We start from the raw sequence: 18578 nt of genomic DNA on the forward strand, positions 1-18578 counted from the left end.
AAAAGATATGTGGGATACCCTACAGGTAACACATGAAGGCACAACAAATGTAAAAAGATCTAGGATAAATACATTAACTCATGAATATGAATTATTTAGAATGAATCCAAATGAAAGCATACAAGACATGCAAAAGAGATTCATTCACACACATAATTAATCATCTTGCATCTTTAGGAAAAATATTTCCAAATGAAAATCTTATCAATAAAGTTTTGAGATGCTTAAGTAGGGAATGGCAACCCAAGGTAACAACCATTATTGAATCACGAGATCTATCTAACATGTCTCTTGCTACTTTATTTGGAAAGTTACAAGAACATGAAATGGAATTGATGAGATTGAATCAACATGAGGAGAATGATAAGAAAAAGAAAGCAATTGCTCTTAAAGCTTCATCATCTACTCAAGAAGGAAGTGATAAGGAGGACTCAATTGAAATAGACAAAGATGATGATCTTAGTCTATTTGTAAAAGGATTCAACAAATTCTTGAGAGTAAGAGGAAATCAAAGAAGATCAAATTTTAAATCAAAGAAAAGGGCAGAAGATTCATCCTCTACTCCAAGATGTTATGAATGCAATCAACCTGGACATTTGAGGGTTGATTGCCCAATTCTCAAGAAAAGAATAGAGAAATCTGAAAAGAAGTTTTTAATGAAAAGAAGGCCTGCATTACATGGGATGACATTGATATGGACTCACATAAAGATTCAGAAAACGAAGTTGTAAACCTGAGTCTAATGCCCAAGAGTTATGAAAGTGATGAAGAGGTAACATCTTCCGATAACAACTTATCCATTTCATTTGATGAATTACAAGATGCATTTGTTGATTTACATAAAGAATCAGTTAAACTTGCAAAACTGGTTTCATCTTCTAAGAAAACAATTTCAGACTTAGAAAAAGAAGTTTTAAAATTAAATAAAGAATTAGAAAATCTTAAGACTGAAGTTATAACTTTAAGATCAAATGATACAATTCATTCTTCTACCATGCATAATAGTATAGAAGTATCTAATTAATGTAATTGTTGTAACAAGTACATAGAAGAAATTAAAGATTTGAAAAACTCTCTTGCAAAATTTTCCATTGGCAAAAATAACTTAGATATCATATTAGCAAAGCAAAGATGTGTCTTTGATAAGGCAGGATTAGGATATAAGCCTGATAAACAACAAAAATTTTACAAAAATTTATTTGCATCCACACAAATATATAGTTTTCCTTTCTTAACTTGTTTTTATTGTGGAAAGAAAGGACATGGTACATCTACATGCTACTTTAAGAAAAATAGCAACAATATTAAAATGATATGAGTCCCAAAAGGATCTTTTGTTAAAACTAACACATAAGGATCCAATAAAGTTTGGGTACCTAAGTCACAAATATGATTATATAGGTATCCTTGAAGAAGAGTTGGTACATAGATAGCTGATGCTCTAAACATATGACGGGAGATGCATCAAATTTCACTCGTATCTCTCCCAAGAAAAGCGGACATGTGACTTATGGTGACAACAATAAAGGTAGAATTCTTGGAGTTGGAAAAATAGGTACAAACTCATCTTCCTCCATTGAGAATGTTCTACTTGTTGAAGGTCTTAAGCACAGTTTGCTAAGTGTCAGTCAATTATGTGATAAAGGCTATCTAGTATCATTTGATTTTCATAAATGTGTTATTGAAAATGAGCATGATAGGAATATAAAGCATATAGGTTATAGAAAAAATAATGTTTACATGATAGATCTAAATCAAAAACAAAATCATGATCAATGTTTTCTTAGTAAGGATGATGATCCATGGTTATGGCATAAAAGGATTGCCCACATAAACATGGAACATTTAAATAAATTGATTTCAAAAGATTTAGTTATTGGTTTACCAAAACTCAAATTTGAAAAAGATAGATTATGTGATGCATGTCAGAAAGGAAAACAAGTAAGGGTTTCTTTTAAATCTAAGAATATTGTGTCAACAACTCAACCCTTACAACTGTTGCATATGGATCTGTTTGGTCATTCTAGAACTATGAGTTTTGGAGGGAACTATTATGCTCTTGTTATTGTTGATGATTACTCTAGATATACATGGACATTATTTCTTACTCATAAAAGTGATGCATTTCATGCATTCAAGAAACTTTCCAAAGTTATTTAAAATAAGAAAAATCTTAAAATTGCATCTATCAGGAGTGATCATGGAGGAGAATTTTAAAACAAAGATTTTGAATCATTTTGTGATGAACATGGCATTGAGCATAATTTTTCTGCACCCAAAACTCCTCAACAAAATAGAGTTGCTGAGAGGAAAAATAGATCCTTAGAAGAAATTGTTAGAACTTTACTAAATGATACTTTTCTTCCAAAATATTTTTTGGCTGAAGCTGTAAATACTGTATGTTATATCATGAATAGAGCTTTAATAAGACTAATCTTGAAGAAAACTCCATATGAGTTATATAATGGAAGAAAACCTAACATTTCACATCTTTATGTATTTGGATGTAAATGTTTTGTGCTAAACAATGGTAAAGATAATTTAGGTAAGTTTGATGCTAAATCTGATGAAGGTATTTTTCTTGGATATTCATTGCAAAGTAAAGCATTTATAATATATAGCAAAAGAACTATGATTATTGAAGAATCCATTCATGTTTCTTTTGATGAATCTAATGCAACTTTGCCAAGAAATGATATACTAGATGAGTTTTCAGAATCATTAGAAGACATGCATATTCATGGATAAAATCACAAAGGAAAAGGGGATGGAAATAATGAAGATTCTTAAATTGATGAAATCAAAACAAATGATGATCTTCCAAGAGAATGGAGAGCTTCTAGACATCATCCTCTTGACAACATCATTGGTAATATATCAAAAGGGGTAACCACTAGACATTCTCTTAAAGATATATGCAATAATATGACTTTTGTTTCTATGATTGAACCTAAGAATTTGAAAGAAGCCATAATTGATGAACATTGGATAATAGCTATGCAGGAAGAGTTAAACCAATTTGAAAGAAACAATGTTTGGGAGTTAGTTGAGAAACTTGAAAATTACCCAGTTATTGGAACAAAATGGGTATTTAGAAACATGTTAGATGAAAATGGCATAGTTATTAGAAATAAGGCTAGGCTAGTAGGCAAAGGATATAATCAGGAATAGGGGATAGACTATGAGGAAACATATGCTCCTGTTGCTAGATTAGAAGTCACAAGAATGTTATTATCCTATGCATCCATTATGGATTTTAAACTTTATCAAATGGATGTGAAGAGTGCCTTTTTGAATGACTTTATCCAAGAGGAAGCATATGTAGATCAACCCTCTGGTTTTGAAAACTCAAATAAGCCTAATCATGTTTTTTAATTAAAAAAGGCTTTATATGGCTTAAAGCAAGCCCCTAGGGCTTGGTATCAATGTCTGAGTAAGTTCCTTTTAGAAAAAGATTTCTCTAGAGGTAAAGTAGATACTACTCTTTTCATTAAAAAGAAGTTATATGATATTTTATTGGCTCAAATCTATGTTGATGACATTACTTTTGGATCCACTAATGAGTCTCTATGCAAAGAATTCTCTCAAGACATGCAAAGTGAATTTGAAATGTCTATGATGGGTGAATTAAATTTCTTTCTTGGGTTGCAAATCAAGCAAACCAAGAATGGAATATTTGTCAATCAATCAAAGTATTGCAAGCAATTGATTCACAGATTTGGGATGGAGAATGCTAAGCATATGGCTACACCAATGAGTATTGCTTGATATTTGGATAAAGATGAAACCGGTCAGTTAATAGACATTAAGCAATATCGAGGTATGATTGGATCACTTCTTTATTTATCTGCTAGCAAACCAGATATTATGTTTAGTGTGTGTATGTGTGCTAGATTTCAATCAAATCCCATACAATCACATCTTAGTGTCGTTAAGAGAATTATAAGATATCTGTTAGGCACTATGAATATAGGTTTATGGTATCCTAAAAATTCCACACGCAATTTAATAGGATATTCTGATTTTGACTTTGCCGGTTCTAAAACTGATAGAAAGAGCACCAGTGGAACTTGTCATTTCATTGGATCTGCTCTAGATTCTTGGCATAGTAAGAAACATAATAGTGTTGTTTTATCTACTGTAGAAGTAGAATACATTTCTGCTGGCAGTTGTTGTGCCCAAATTCTTTGGATGAAGCAACAACTTTCTGATTATGGAATATTACTTGATCATATTCCTATAAGATGTGATAACACGAGTGCTATAAATCTATCTAAGAACCCTTTTCAACACTCAAGAACCAAACACATAGAAATAAGACATCATTTCTTGAGAGATCATGTTCAAAAGGGAGATTGTGTTCTAGAATTTATTGATACAAAGAATCAGTTAATTGATATCTTTACAAAATCTCTCCCTAAAGAAATATTCTTTGCTATTATGAGAGAATTAGTTCTTTTAGATATCAATGATCTAGACAATAGGTAACTCAAATTGAGTTTTATCCTCCTTATGATCAATAGATTGTCTATGAGTCTAGTTGCTTGTGTTATTAATATTTATATTAACTATTGTTTATCATATAATAATTATCCTTCATTACCTTTGTTTGAATTTTATTTTATAGGAATAAAATTTATTGTGTATAGTTAAGTAATTATTAAATTGATTAGATTTGTTTGCGATTGATGATTGATGGTTGAATGTGTTTGATTATGATTGTAATTGAATGTGTTTGCTTGTGTTTGTAATTGAATGTGTTTGATTGTGCTTGTTGGTTAGAATGTATTTGATTGTGGTTGATTATCATAATTAGGTGTGTATTAGACTTAGAAATAGTTAGCTTTAAGTGAAAAAGCCTTGTTTAAGGGTCTGGTAATTGATTACCATTCCCTGTAATCGATTACAGAAGCATGTAATCGATTACCAGTAGGCACCATCAGTTACAGGTTACTCCTATAATCGATTACAATGACCTATAATCGATTACAAGGCGTCCCTGTCTATAAATATTTGCATTTTCGCAGAACCCTTATCCCCTATTCTCGTGTGACGACGCCCCTTACTCCCAAATCTTCAAATCTTTGTATCTCACTCATTTCTTAACCAAATCACTTCAAACAAAGCCCAATCTTCATCATTTTCAATTCTTTTACAAACCCACCGATCAAAATCCGTTGCAACATCTTCAAATGGCAGAATTATCAAAGAAGTGAAAAGGATCTTCCTCCACCACCACCGCTGCCATGGAACCTCTAGAATCCCACCTGCACTAGTTCCTCCTTCTCTTTCATCTCCTAGATCATCCATATTGTTTTCCTCGGATGATCATCGTCAAAGGTATTACTCTCAATTCTGTAATAGAGTCATTCTAGACCCTAAGTACCTTGGCCTTGAATTCTTTGATGGAGAAACATTTGATTGTTACCAAGTGTTTCAAAATTCTGGTTTGATTGATTTCATGTCTCTGAAATTGCCTTACTTTCTTGAATTAGTTAAGGTTTTCTATAATAATTTGAAAATTCAGGATGATATTCTTTACTCTGAGGTGCAAAATATTCCCATTGTTATTGATCAGTCAATATTCTTTTCCTTGACTAAATTTCCCAGTCAAGGTGTTCCTTTTAAGGGAACCCTTGTTGATGAGTGGAAATTTGATTATTCTAGTCATGATGCTCGCCGCATGGTCTGCAATGACTAGGCTGACATGACCGGCATATTACTTGCTAGGTCATTAACTTTTGATTGTTGCATCATGCATTATATCATTATTCGTATTCTACTTCTTCGGTCTTCAAACCTTGCCTAAACCTCTGAGGAGGATTTGATTCTGATGTAGGCCTTTCAAACTGGTCGTCAGGTCGACTGGGCCCATTTAGTTCGGTATTAGATGCATAAGGCTTACGGGCCAATGCACCTCTCTGCCTTATCCTCACCTTGTTACTCTTTTTCTTCATCATTTCAATGTTCCTTTGGATGATGAACCATTTGTCAAGGTCAAAGGGTCTTTCTCTATTGGTGCTGGTGCGGTTACCTCCTTTGGTTACTGAAAGGAAGTTGATGGTCGCAAACAAGACTTGCCTCTGCCTATTCTTGACGAGCGTACCCCATCTCCTCCACCACAACAGGGTGATTCCACTTCTCTTCTGACTGAAGTCCTCACAGAACTTCGCGGTCTTCGAGCTTTTGTGGGTGAATGCTTTAATGCAATGGATACTCGCTTTGATGGGATGGATACGAGGATCACTCAACTTAAAGATGATATAAGCTTCATTAGCCATTGCTTCGATCCCCCAGCCAACTCTTAGTTTATGTTCTATTTCCTTAGTTTTATATGTATTTCAGTCTTGTATTTTGGCATTTATTACTTTCGTACTTTGATTAAGCTTGTCTTGGATATTTACCATTCTGTTTTGCTTGGTGTTTAGACTTTGTTTTGATAACTTAAGTCTAGTTTGGTTTATTCTATGGTTTGATTTAGATTATGGATGGATTGTGCTATGGTTTTTGTTGTTGCCTTAGTTCTTTTCTTTAGACGTTTTTGGCTTTTTGATGTTGCCAAAGGGGGAGAGAACAATGGTAGAATTTATGATAAACTTAGGCATAAATTCCAATCTTGAGGGGGAGTAAGGGTTGTGAGCATGCATTATCAATTGTATATCATTTATCTTGATTTCAGATTATTGTCATCATAAAAAAGGGAGAGATTGTAGAAGCATATATGCTATGAAGTTTTGATGATGCCAAAGATAAGCACTTCTCATGTTTGATCCAAGTCAAGAATCCAGAAATTCAAGATAATTGATGAACTTGGTTCCTAAAATCTAAGGAAGAGTTTCTTTATTGATGATGCACAGGTTTGGCCAAAGGATATTTTCCAAAAGTTTTTGAGATTTCATAAATATGATGTTTACTCTCTGGTAATCGATTACCAGAGGCTGTAATCGATTACCAGTGCCCAAAATAATTTCTGAAATGCTCTTACAAAAATTTGAATTTAAATTTTAAGTTTGTAATCGATTACACAAGGCTTGTAATCGATTACTAGAAGTTTTAAACGTTTTGTAACAACCTTTAGAAATTTGAATTTAAATTTTAAAGTCTGTAATAGATTACTAGACATGAAAATTCAAATTTCAAATCTGAAGAGTCACAACTCTTCAGAAACTAACTGTGTAATCGATTGCAACAATTATGTAATCGATTACCAGTAATGAATTTTCGAAAATAACTCCCAAAAGTCACAACTATTCAAGAAGTTTTTTGAATAACCATCAAAGGCCTATAAATAGGTGACTTGGGACACGAAATTACTTAGAGTTTTTCTGAACAAATTGTCTTATCCTCTCAACACCAAATTGTCTTGTAACTCTCAAAATATTCCTTAGCCAAAACACTTGCAAATTCAATATGGAATCTTGAGTGATCTTTCATTGTAACATCTTTCTCTTAAAAGAGAATTCTTCTCCTTCTTCTTATTCAAAGAGATTGATTAAGGGACCGAGGGTCTCTTAAGTTGTAAGGTTATCTGAACACAAGGAAAGGGTTGTCCCTGTGTGATTCAGAATTTTGTAAAAGGCATTTTACAAGATAATGGAAATTTCAAACGGTTTGCTTGGGAACTAGACGTAGGCACAGGGCATGGCTGAATCAGTATAAAAACTGAGTTTGCATTCTCTCTTCCCTTAAACTTCTTTTATTTATTATTGTTTATATTTTGCTTTAAAGTAGTTTGTTTTGCCATTGTTCTTAGGGTAATTCATAATAAGGGTTGCATTGTTAATAAAAAAAAAGTTATATTTTAATTGGTGGATAGCTTGTGTATCTTAATTCAACCCCCATTCTTAAGATATCTGAGGCCACTTGTCTAACAAATAGAACAATTAAAAATAAAAATAATTAATTGTTATAAGAAAATCACAATAATCTTAATTTTGAAAAATATTTCCCCTCCCCCTTTTTAATAAATGGCTTTCTCATTGACAATGACCGATTTAAAATGCATATCTCATGAAAGACCTATTAAATTAATTAAAATGCTAATTAGAAACAAACAAGTGAAATAACATATAAAAAGATGTATAAGAATGAGTTGGAATAAAAAAAATAGAGATAAATACATAAAGTAAGCAGAAGGACCCCAAGATAACGACGATAAGCGAAAAAATATTTACTACAAACTAAATTTTTTGTCATTAAAAGAAATGTCTGTGATCAAGATTGTAAAAAGAGTAGAGAATGCAATAATGCCAAGATAACAAGAAAAAAATGATTTCAGGGTCTCTTCGTATTTTTATGTCACTATTATATTTCTTATATTAAGATTTATCTTTTTAATTTCCTTTCCCTGTAATATGATAATTTTTAAAATCATAATTTTTACCTTTAAAAAATAAATGATTTAAAAAATTATTTTTTATTGTTGATCTTAAAATTATAAAAAAAAGCATTTTTAAAAATAGGTTTGAAATTTTTATTTTTAAAAAATAAGATAAAATAATATCATATTTGTAAAAGTAAAATTATATTGAAGTTAAGTAATTATAACAATATTTTTATTTTTAAGCACAAAGACTGGATGACATAATACAAATTCATTTTTTTTCAAAAATAATAGTAATCTAAAACAATGATAATAACTAAAAAAACATAACTATAGATCAAGGAATTCTTTCCTCTAACTTGCACGCCTGTGATTTCTAATTATAATTTCTGAATTTTGTTAAATGGATGACACACTTCAAATGAAAAAATTTAAAAAATAAACTAGATAGATCAATGAAAAATAAAAATAATTAATTGTCATAGAAAAATCACAATAATCTTGGATTTGAAAAAATATTTTCCCTCCCCCTTTTCCATAAATTGCTTTCTAATTGACAATGATAGTTTCCAAATGCATATATCATCACTACTAGAAAATATAGATTTAACCTTGCTAGGTTAACATTGGTTTTCGACAAAACCAATGTTAACATAAATACGGTGATATAATTGTAAATAATATGTATTCGTTCACATCGGTTTTCTAAAAAAACGATGTTAATGAAATTACGTTAACATCAATTTTTTAAAAACGGATGTTAACGAAGTCATATTAACATCGGTTATCGGTTATCAATTTTTGAAAAATTGATGTTAACCAACTAACGTTAACATCAGTTTTTTAGAAAATCAATGTTAATGTATGATAAGTTAACATCGATTTCTTCCAGAAAACCAATGTTAACGTTAACATCACTTGGTTAACATCAGTTTTCAATAATAAAAAAACCAATGTTGAACTTAAATTTAAAAATATCAAAACACGAGTCCTATTTTCCTCGCGTTCTCTTCTTCTTCGACTCAGCTTTGTCTTCGTAGCTTTTCCTCTTTTTCGTCTCAACTTTGTCTTCGTGACCCTGCCTCTCTCTACAACCTTATCGCCACCGTGAGTAGGTATTTTTTTTTCTTATTTTTCGTGACTGTGTCTCTCTGTATCTTTTTCTGTTGAATACCATGGCTGAGTTTGGCTCACCTCGCATGGCTGAGTTTTTGCCAAGTGCCTTGACGAAGTGACATGGCATGGCCTTGACTATGGTGGCCGCAACGTTATTGGCTAGACCTCACTTGGCTAAGTTTTGATAATTACATTTAGCAGGTTTTGTAGTAATAATGTTTGTGCAACGACATGTTTAGACTTCTTCTATTTAGGGCTTGCAAATGTTTGTGGCATGTAGGATATTACTCCATACTTTTACCTTGTTTCAGTTAGAGTCATTTGCATACAACATGGAATTTAGTTGCTTAATAAAAATTGGTGCCAATGGCCCTCTGACTCATGACTACTCGCATGCATAGTCTGAAATTGTAAAATAATTTTTGGTTTGACTACTTAAAATTTGTAACAATGCTTGCTTAAGTTCATTTTTGTAGTTCTCCAAGTTCATTATAGAATCTTGTAGGGAACCATTAACACATTCTGCTCAACACATACCATAAAAGCTATTAAACCTATTTAGCCTTTGGTTATAGGAAATGTAAAAGGTAGATGACTTCTTGCAAGGGCATGGTATCAAGAAAAAATAGTATTAAGTAGAAACACTAGAATATTTAACTCATGTAAGGTCTTTTAACTTTCTTTAGTTCATGAGCCTTGTAACGGATGTTGCATGCTCTTGATCTATTATCACATGGTTTCTAATCCACCCCATCCCATATTAATTGACACTAAAATGACCAAAACACCCTTGGTATCCACTCAAGAGGGTCACTTACCAATAGGGACAACATGCAAACTGAAAATTCTTTTCCACTTTATAGATATTAACAGTGTTGAAGAATGTGATGCATCATTTTTATATATATGTTTTTTTTTCCAGATAGGAGCAATTTAAGTTGTGCCCCATGAGTTGGTTGCTCTTACTCCAACCCAGGTTAACACTAGTTTGTTGCTACAATTGTTGGTAAGTTTGATTCAATATGTGTTAAATTGTTGAATTTTGTCCAATGGAGGTGACTCCCTGCAGCTAAGGTCTGTGTTAGTGTTTTGTACTACAAATTCTATATTATTGATACAACCAACTTTTGTATGTCACATGTTAGCAATATGGTTGAACAAATTTGGTTGCTTTAATTCCTTGTCTCCATTTTTTGCTTTTGGAAACTTGTAATTCAATGATGTTGGACATGTGACCTCAATAACTTAAGAAGGGGGTGAATTAAGTTTTAAAATTTTCCCACTAACAAACTTTAACCCCATTTTAAATGATAGGCTTAGAATACAAAAGAAGAAGCAACAATCAATTTAATCGATGTTCTTTAAACGTGCAAGATAAAATTGATTGCAATAAAATAAATGAGATAAGGAAAGAGAGAACTGCAAACTCAATTTATACTGGTTCGACCACTTCCCATGCCTATGTCCAGTCCTCAAGCAACCCACTTGAGATTTTCCATTATCTTTGTTAATCCTTTACAAACTATGAACACACCTTGGGATCCCTCACCCTTGTGTTCAAAATTCTCACAATCCAAGAGACAACTAGTCTCTTGATTACAACTAAGTTTATGAGATGTATAGATTGATTTCTCTCCTTTAGAGTAGATGATACAAATTGAAGATCTTAGAAGAATTTCTCTCTTTTAGAGATAATACAAATTGAAGTTCCTAGATAAATTCTCAATAGATTTGTAAGTATTTGGCCAATAGTTGTTGAGAGAACATTTGGCAATTAAGTTCTCTTAGAATATCTCTCTCTTTCTTTTCGAAGTCAGACATACATATATATAGGCCTATTATGCCTTTTCAAAATGGTTTGAAGAGATGTGTCTTTTCAAAAAGCTTTTCTGAGATTTTATCACTGGTAATCGATTATAGGTTTCTGGTAATCAATTACACAGCTATATTTTGAAGGGTCATGACTTTTCAAAGTGTTTTCTGAAGTGTCGTTACTGGTAACCGATTACAACCATCTGATAATCGATTACATGATTCAAAATTCAAATTTCAAAACCCTTTTGAAAAGCTTATTTGCAAACTTGTCTTCTGGTAATCGATTACACTGTATGGTAATCAATTACCGGTGCCTTTGATCTCTTGGAAACAAATTGTTTAAGGGAAAAACTAATCTACCAGTGAGATTTTTTTGAGGCCTTATCTTTTTCTTGATCTTATTTGCTTGACCTTGAATTAGTCTTGAAGCAATGCTTAACCTTGAATGTTTGTTGAAGCAACCTTGTTTGATTATACTTTGGCATCATCAAAACCTTATATTCATACATTCATAAATGGTAGTAAAGAACTTAATGCCTTCAACTAGAGAATTAGTTGGTCTTTGCCTTTGGTATTATGTTATTTACTTATATAGAATTAGGGATTCTGGATCATGGTGGTTTTGGATTGTGCTGGCTGCGTTGGGGAAGTTTTATATCTAATGTTTTTGGGAATGATGATTGATGTAGGTGGTGATTGAGTTCTTTATTGGATTGCTTCTTTAGTTTTGGACCATGATGGCCATCATCACAGGTACAAAGGTATTTTGTAAACTTTTGAAGTTGTTTTCTGTTACCAATGTTTTTATTACTTGTTCACTATGTATGATACATTGCAAACTGATTCAAAGAAGCCGTTGTATTTGGGGTGCAACAAGTCATTGATGCTATTGTCAATGGTGTTAAGTTTGGTTAATCTCAAGGCTAGATATGGGTGGAGTAACAAAAGCTTCAGTTCATTGCTTCAAGTAGTGCACGATATGCTTTTAGAGGAAAACACGATGCCAAAAAGTTACTATCAGGCAAAGGAGATACTATGTTCAATGGGTATGGAGTATAAGAAGATTCATGCTTGCCCTAATGATTGCATACTGTACAAACATGAGTTTGAAGAAATGCACAAATGCCCTCGGTGTGGGGTATCACGATACAAGGTGAAGGATTGTGACGAATGTAGTAGTGACGATAACTCAAAGAAAGGCCCCCCAACAAAGGTGGTGAGATATCTTTTGATAGTTCCAAGGTTTAAGCGTCTGTTTGCTAATGGAGACGACACAAAAGACCTTACATGGCATGCAAATGGGAGAAATTGTGATGGAATGCTCCGTTATCCGGCTGATTCCTCCCAGTGGAAGAAAATTGATCATTTGTATCCAGATTTCAGAAAAGAAGCAAGAAATATTAGGCTTGGACTTTCCACTGATGGGATGAACCCATTTGGCAGTTTAAGGACTTAACACAGCTCATGACCAGTTTTGCTAGTTATTTACAACTTGCCTCTATGGTTGTGCATGAAGCAAAAATATATGATGTTGTCTATGATGATATCGGTCCCAAGACAGCCAAGGAATGACATCAATGTTTTCTCAGTCCCTTGATTGATGACTTGAGAAAGTTGTGGGATGAGGTGATTTCAGTGTTTAATGGGTTTCGAAATGAGACTCTCTATTTGCATGCAATGCTTTTTTGTACCATTAATGAATTCCCAACATATGGGAATTTGAGTGGATACAATGTTAAGAGACATCGTGCATGCCACATCTATGAAGAAGACACAAGCTACATACAACTTAAACATTGTAGAAAAACAATATACATTATGCCTCGATGTTTTTTTACATTGTATCATCCTTACCGGCGATTGAAAAAAGCTTTTAATGGAAGTCAAAAGCATGAAAGTGTGTCGATACTGTTAACTGGTCAGCAGGTTTTTCAATGAGTTGAACACTTAAATACTATTTTTGGAAAGACTCAAAAGAAGGATAAAAGTAAGAGTTGCATATGGAAGAAAAGGTCTATTTTGTTAGATCTTCCCTACTGGTCTGATCTAGATGTTAGACTTTGTATTGATGTTATGTATGTAGAGAAAAATGTTGTGATAGTGTCATTGGGATGCTCCTTAACATTCAAGGCAAGACGAAAGATGGTTTGAATACTCATTAAGATCTAGCTAAGATGGGTGTACAAGGCCAGTTACATTCTAAGGTCTGATGGTAAGAAAATATAGTTGCCTCCAACTTGTCATGCTTTCTCCAAAAAGGAGAAAATGAATTTTTGTTAGTGTCTGCACTGTGTCAAAGTCCCACAAGGATACTATTCAAATATTAAAAGCCTTGTGCAGTTGAAAGATCTAAAGTTAGTAGGCTTAAAGTCTCACGATTTCCATGTCTTGATGCAACAATAGTTAGCCGTGGCCGTATGAGACATTTTGCCTAACAAAGTCAAGCTTGCTATAACTTGGTTGTGCTTATTCTTCAATGCCATATGTAGCAAAGTCCTTGATCCTATCAAGTTAGATGAACTGGAAAATGAGGTTGCCATTATATTGTGTCAGTTGGAGATGTATTTTCCTCCTATTTTCTTCGACATCATAGTTCACTTAATTATTCATCTGGTCAGAGAAATTAAATGTTGTGGTCCTGTTTATTTGTGGTGGATGTACTCAGTTGAGCGATACATGAAGATCTTAAATGGGTATACAAAGAATCTACACCGTTCGGAAACATCTATTATGGAAAGGTACATTGCTAAAGAAGCTATTGAGTTTTCTTTAGAGTACATTGAAAAGGCAAAACCTGTTGGTCTTCCTGAGTCTCAACATGATGAAATAGTGGGAGGTAAGGGTTCAAGAGAACTGCATGTTATCACTCCAAGTGTAGAAGGTTTGCAACAAGCTCATTTGTATGTATTGAATAACAGTAATGAAGTTTTGCAATACATACTTCACCACAAAGATTTCGTGAAGGAAAGTAATCCAAAAATATCGAAGAACAGGGTGTTGAAAGAGCATAACAAGACTTTCCTAAAATGGTTTAAAGATACAATCTTCGGTGACGATAATGCATCTGAAATGTTAAGAAAGCTAACATATGGGCCTAAAAGAAATGTTATAACTTGGAAATGATACGATATAAACAAGTATTCATTCTATACAAAAGCACAATACGAGAAAAGTACAATACAAAATAGTGGGGTTAGTCTAAGGGCTGAATCTCAACACTTCACGAGTGTACATGGTGACAATCCCCGTGTAGCTTCCATCCCTTACTTTGGTTTCGTTGAAGAAATCTGGGAGCTTAATTATGTAAAATTCATTGTCTGTGTTTTCAAATGTTAGTGGGTTGATAGCAATATTGGTGTGCAGATCGATGATCTAGGATTTACTTTGGTAGATCTTAAGAAACTCGCTTACCAGAATGACCCTTTCATCATGGCAGAACAAGCTAAACATGTATTTTATGTTCAAGACCCTTGTGATGAAAGGTGGTCAGTGGTTCTGCACGGGAACACAATTGGTTAATGTTGAAGATGATGATTCACTCATTGATACTTATGTCAGTCCTTTGTCCACACAAATCTCGCCTAACGTCATCGGAGAAGAAGTTGATGATGTTCATGCAAATCGTAATGATCATGATGAAGGAGAATTAATTAACATCATCTAATGTAATTTTTTTTATTATGTACTTCATTTTAGTCCATTCAGTTACATAACATAATATAGGTTTGTGATCATCTTTAAAATTAATGTTTTTCTTTATAGGCAAATGGCTACACCACCTATCTCTCCTCCTACTGATGCAACATCTCATTCCCCTTCTACCTTAAAGTGGACAAGAAAAGCCACACACTTGAGATCATTGTATGTGAAAAGTAGAACATTAGCAAGGAAAATGGGACCCAATTTTGTCAAAGTCGTAGAGACCCTTCTTGGGAGGTATGTTTGTGATTTTGATTGTTTTAAACTTTAAATTTATGTATTATTGACAAACATGATAATTTTGGATAATGTATAATTTTCAAAGGATGTGCGAAATAAGGCACATGCAACTCAGAACACAAAACACTGCCCTTCACGTGTTGTCTTGTGGGGGTTATGAATATCTAGAAAAGAAGTTGACGGAAGAGAAGAAAAACTGTAGAAGCAAGCTTCATGATGATGAACCAAGCAATTTTGATGATGCCAAAAGTCCAAGTGATTGATTCAAGATTTATTCAAGATTTCAAGATCAAGCATCAAGAATCCAATCTAAGATTCAAGAGAAGAAATCAAGAAGCAACAAGTCAAAACTTCATATAGGATAAGTATTAAAAGAATTTCTCAAAAACCAAATAGCACAGTTTTGTTTTACAAAAGAATTTTCTTAAATTTTCTAAGTTACCAGAGTGATTACTCTCTGGTAATCGATTACCAGTTATCAGTAATCGATTACCAGTGACCAGTTTGGTTTTCAAAATGTTTTCAAATGTTTTATAATGTTCCAAAATGATTTTCAAATAGTGTAATCGATTACACTATATTAGTAATTGATTACAAGTGAATCTGAACGTTGGAATTCAAATCCAATTGTGAAGAGTCACAACTTTTCATAAAACACATTGTGTAATCGATTACACCTTTGTAGTAATCAATTACCAGTGAACAATTTTGAAGATAAAGTTAAGAGTTATAACTCTTAACATGGTTTTCTCAAAAGTCATAACTCTTTCAATGGTTTCTTTGACCAACATGAAGAGTCTATAAAACCATGACTTTTGCACATGTTCAATATATATAATATATTCTTCCAAACAATCCTTTTTCACAATCTTTCTCTAACCATTGCCCATTGCTTTTTCTTTGCCAAAAAGCTTTCTAAACTTTGTTTTCAAAACTTTGTTTTTCTGCAAGTGGAAATTCTGTAGAAAACAAAAGTGTGCTATCTTTTCTTTCCTTCTCCCTCTTGCCAAAAGATTCAAAAGACTAACCACATGAGAATTCTTTTGATTCTTCCTTCTCCCTCTTGCCTAAAGATTCAAAGGACTAACCACCTGAGAATTCTTTTGATTCTTCCTCTTCCCTTTAAATAAAAGATTTCAAAGGACTAACCGTCTGAGATATCTTTTGTTTCCCCTTACAAAGATTCAAGGGACTAACCGCCTAAGAATTCTTTGTCTTAACACATTGGAGGGTACATCCTTTATGGTACAAGTAGAGGGTACATCCTTTATGGTACAAGTAGAGGGTACATCTACTTGGGTTGTAATACTGAGAACAAGATAGGGTACATCTCTTGTGGATCAGTTTAAGTGGAGGGTACATCCACTTGGTTGTTCAAAGAGAACAAGGGAGGGTACATCCCTTGTGGATCTTTGCTTGTAAAGGATTTTACAAGGTTATTGGAAATCTCAAGAACTGATGGTTGCTTGGGGACTGGACGTAGGCACGGGTTGTGGCCGAACCAGTATAAATATTGTATTTTTCTTTCTTCTTCCCTACACTCTTTATCTTTCCGCTGTGTACTTTTTATTTCCGCTTTACTTTTGTCGAAGTTATTGTTTCTGTTCTTTACTTTCTCATAACTTAGTAGTAAAGCCTAATTGAATCTAGTAACATTAAGAAGGATAATTTTTAATTAGCCAAGATACGTTCATAATTAATTCAACCCCCCTTCTTAATTATTCCGAGACCACTTGATCCAACAAGTGGTATAAGAGCAGGTATCTTAAGAAAATTTTTACAACTTCAAAATTCATGGCCTCCTCAAATTATCTGTTTTCTGAAGGAAACTCCATCCGTAGGCCACCTATCTTTAATGGTGAGGGTTACCACTATTGGAAAACTCGAATGCAAATCTTTATTGAAGCCATAGATTTAAACATTTGGAAGCAATAGTAATAGGACCTTATGTACCCACCATAGTAGATGCAAGCACAAGTACAACAACAAAAAAACCTAGAGATAAATGGACTGAAGAAGATAGAAGAAGAGTCCAATATAATCTTAAAGCCAAAAACATTATTACTTCTGCCCTAGGAATAGATGAATATTTTAGAGTGTCAAACTGTTCAAATGCAAAGAAGACGTGGGATACTCTCCAACTTACACATGAAGGCACCTCTGATGTGAAAAGATCTAGAGTCAACACCTTTACACATGAATACGAATTATTTAGGATGAACACTAATGAGAACATCCAAAGCATGCAGAAAAGATTCACACACATAGTTAATCACCTTGCCTCCTTAGGAAAAACCTTTCCTAATGAAGATTTAATTAATAAAGTTTTGAGATGCTTAAGTAGGGAATGACAGCCCAAGGTAACTGCCATTTCTGAAAGTAAAGATCTTTCTTCTATGTCTCTTGCCACCCTTTTTGGCAAATTACAGGAACATGAGATGGAACTCCAATGACTAAATCAAAATGAAGAAACCGACAAGAGGAAACGATTCATAGCACTAAAAGTCTCCTCATCAATGCAAGAGGAAAATGAAGATGAAGAATCAGAAGATGAAGAAGACTTCTCACTCTTTGTGAAGAAGTTTCACAAATTTGTCAAGAAGAGAAGAATCGAGAGGCATCAAAATTTCAACCATGGAAAATGATTCCAAGAAGACTCTCCAACTATTAGATGCTACAAGTGCAACCAACTTGGTCACATCAAAGCAAATTGCCCCTCAAACGAGCAATGGCCTGAGAAGAATGAGAAGAAAAGTCATGAAGAAAGAAGATCCAAGAAGGTGTATATTGCATGGGATGACAATGACTCATCTGATGGTTCGGAGAAGGAGATCAACCTTCTATCCAAGGACTATGAGAGCGATGAGAACATCTCTCAAGAAGATTAAGCAAAAAGCAAAAGTCTGACTTCTATCTTTGAAGATCTAGGCACTTAAATCATGAAAAAGGTAACATCAAAACCATTCTCTTTCAAATTAAGTGGGTTGAAATTTTCTTCTAAATTAACTTGATATATGATGACTAACAAAATTTTATTTGTTTGTCTTGATTGTTTGCTATTGTGAATATTTGCTTATATGTTTGATTGAGTTTTTTTTTCCAAGCATGAAGTTTTTCTTTAAAAAAACAAATATTTGATGATGTCTATAATTCTTGCATGATTTTTTGTATGATATGTGAATTACTTGCTTAAAAAGTCATTCATAAAGTTTTTCAAAAATCTATTATGTTATATATATTTATTTTCATATAAGAGTTTTTAGATATAAAGTATTTTGACCCCCTTTCAAATCTTTTCACCCTAAGAATTCATTCAGCACTTAGTTCTGCTAAAATGCTCTCTGGTAATCGATTACCACAATGTGTAATCGATTACAACGAGGCA

This window comes from Glycine soja, chromosome 16 (assembly GCF_004193775.1).
Source record: "Glycine soja cultivar W05 chromosome 16, ASM419377v2, whole genome shotgun sequence".
Classification (NCBI taxonomy): domain Eukaryota; kingdom Viridiplantae; phylum Streptophyta; class Magnoliopsida; order Fabales; family Fabaceae; genus Glycine; species Glycine soja.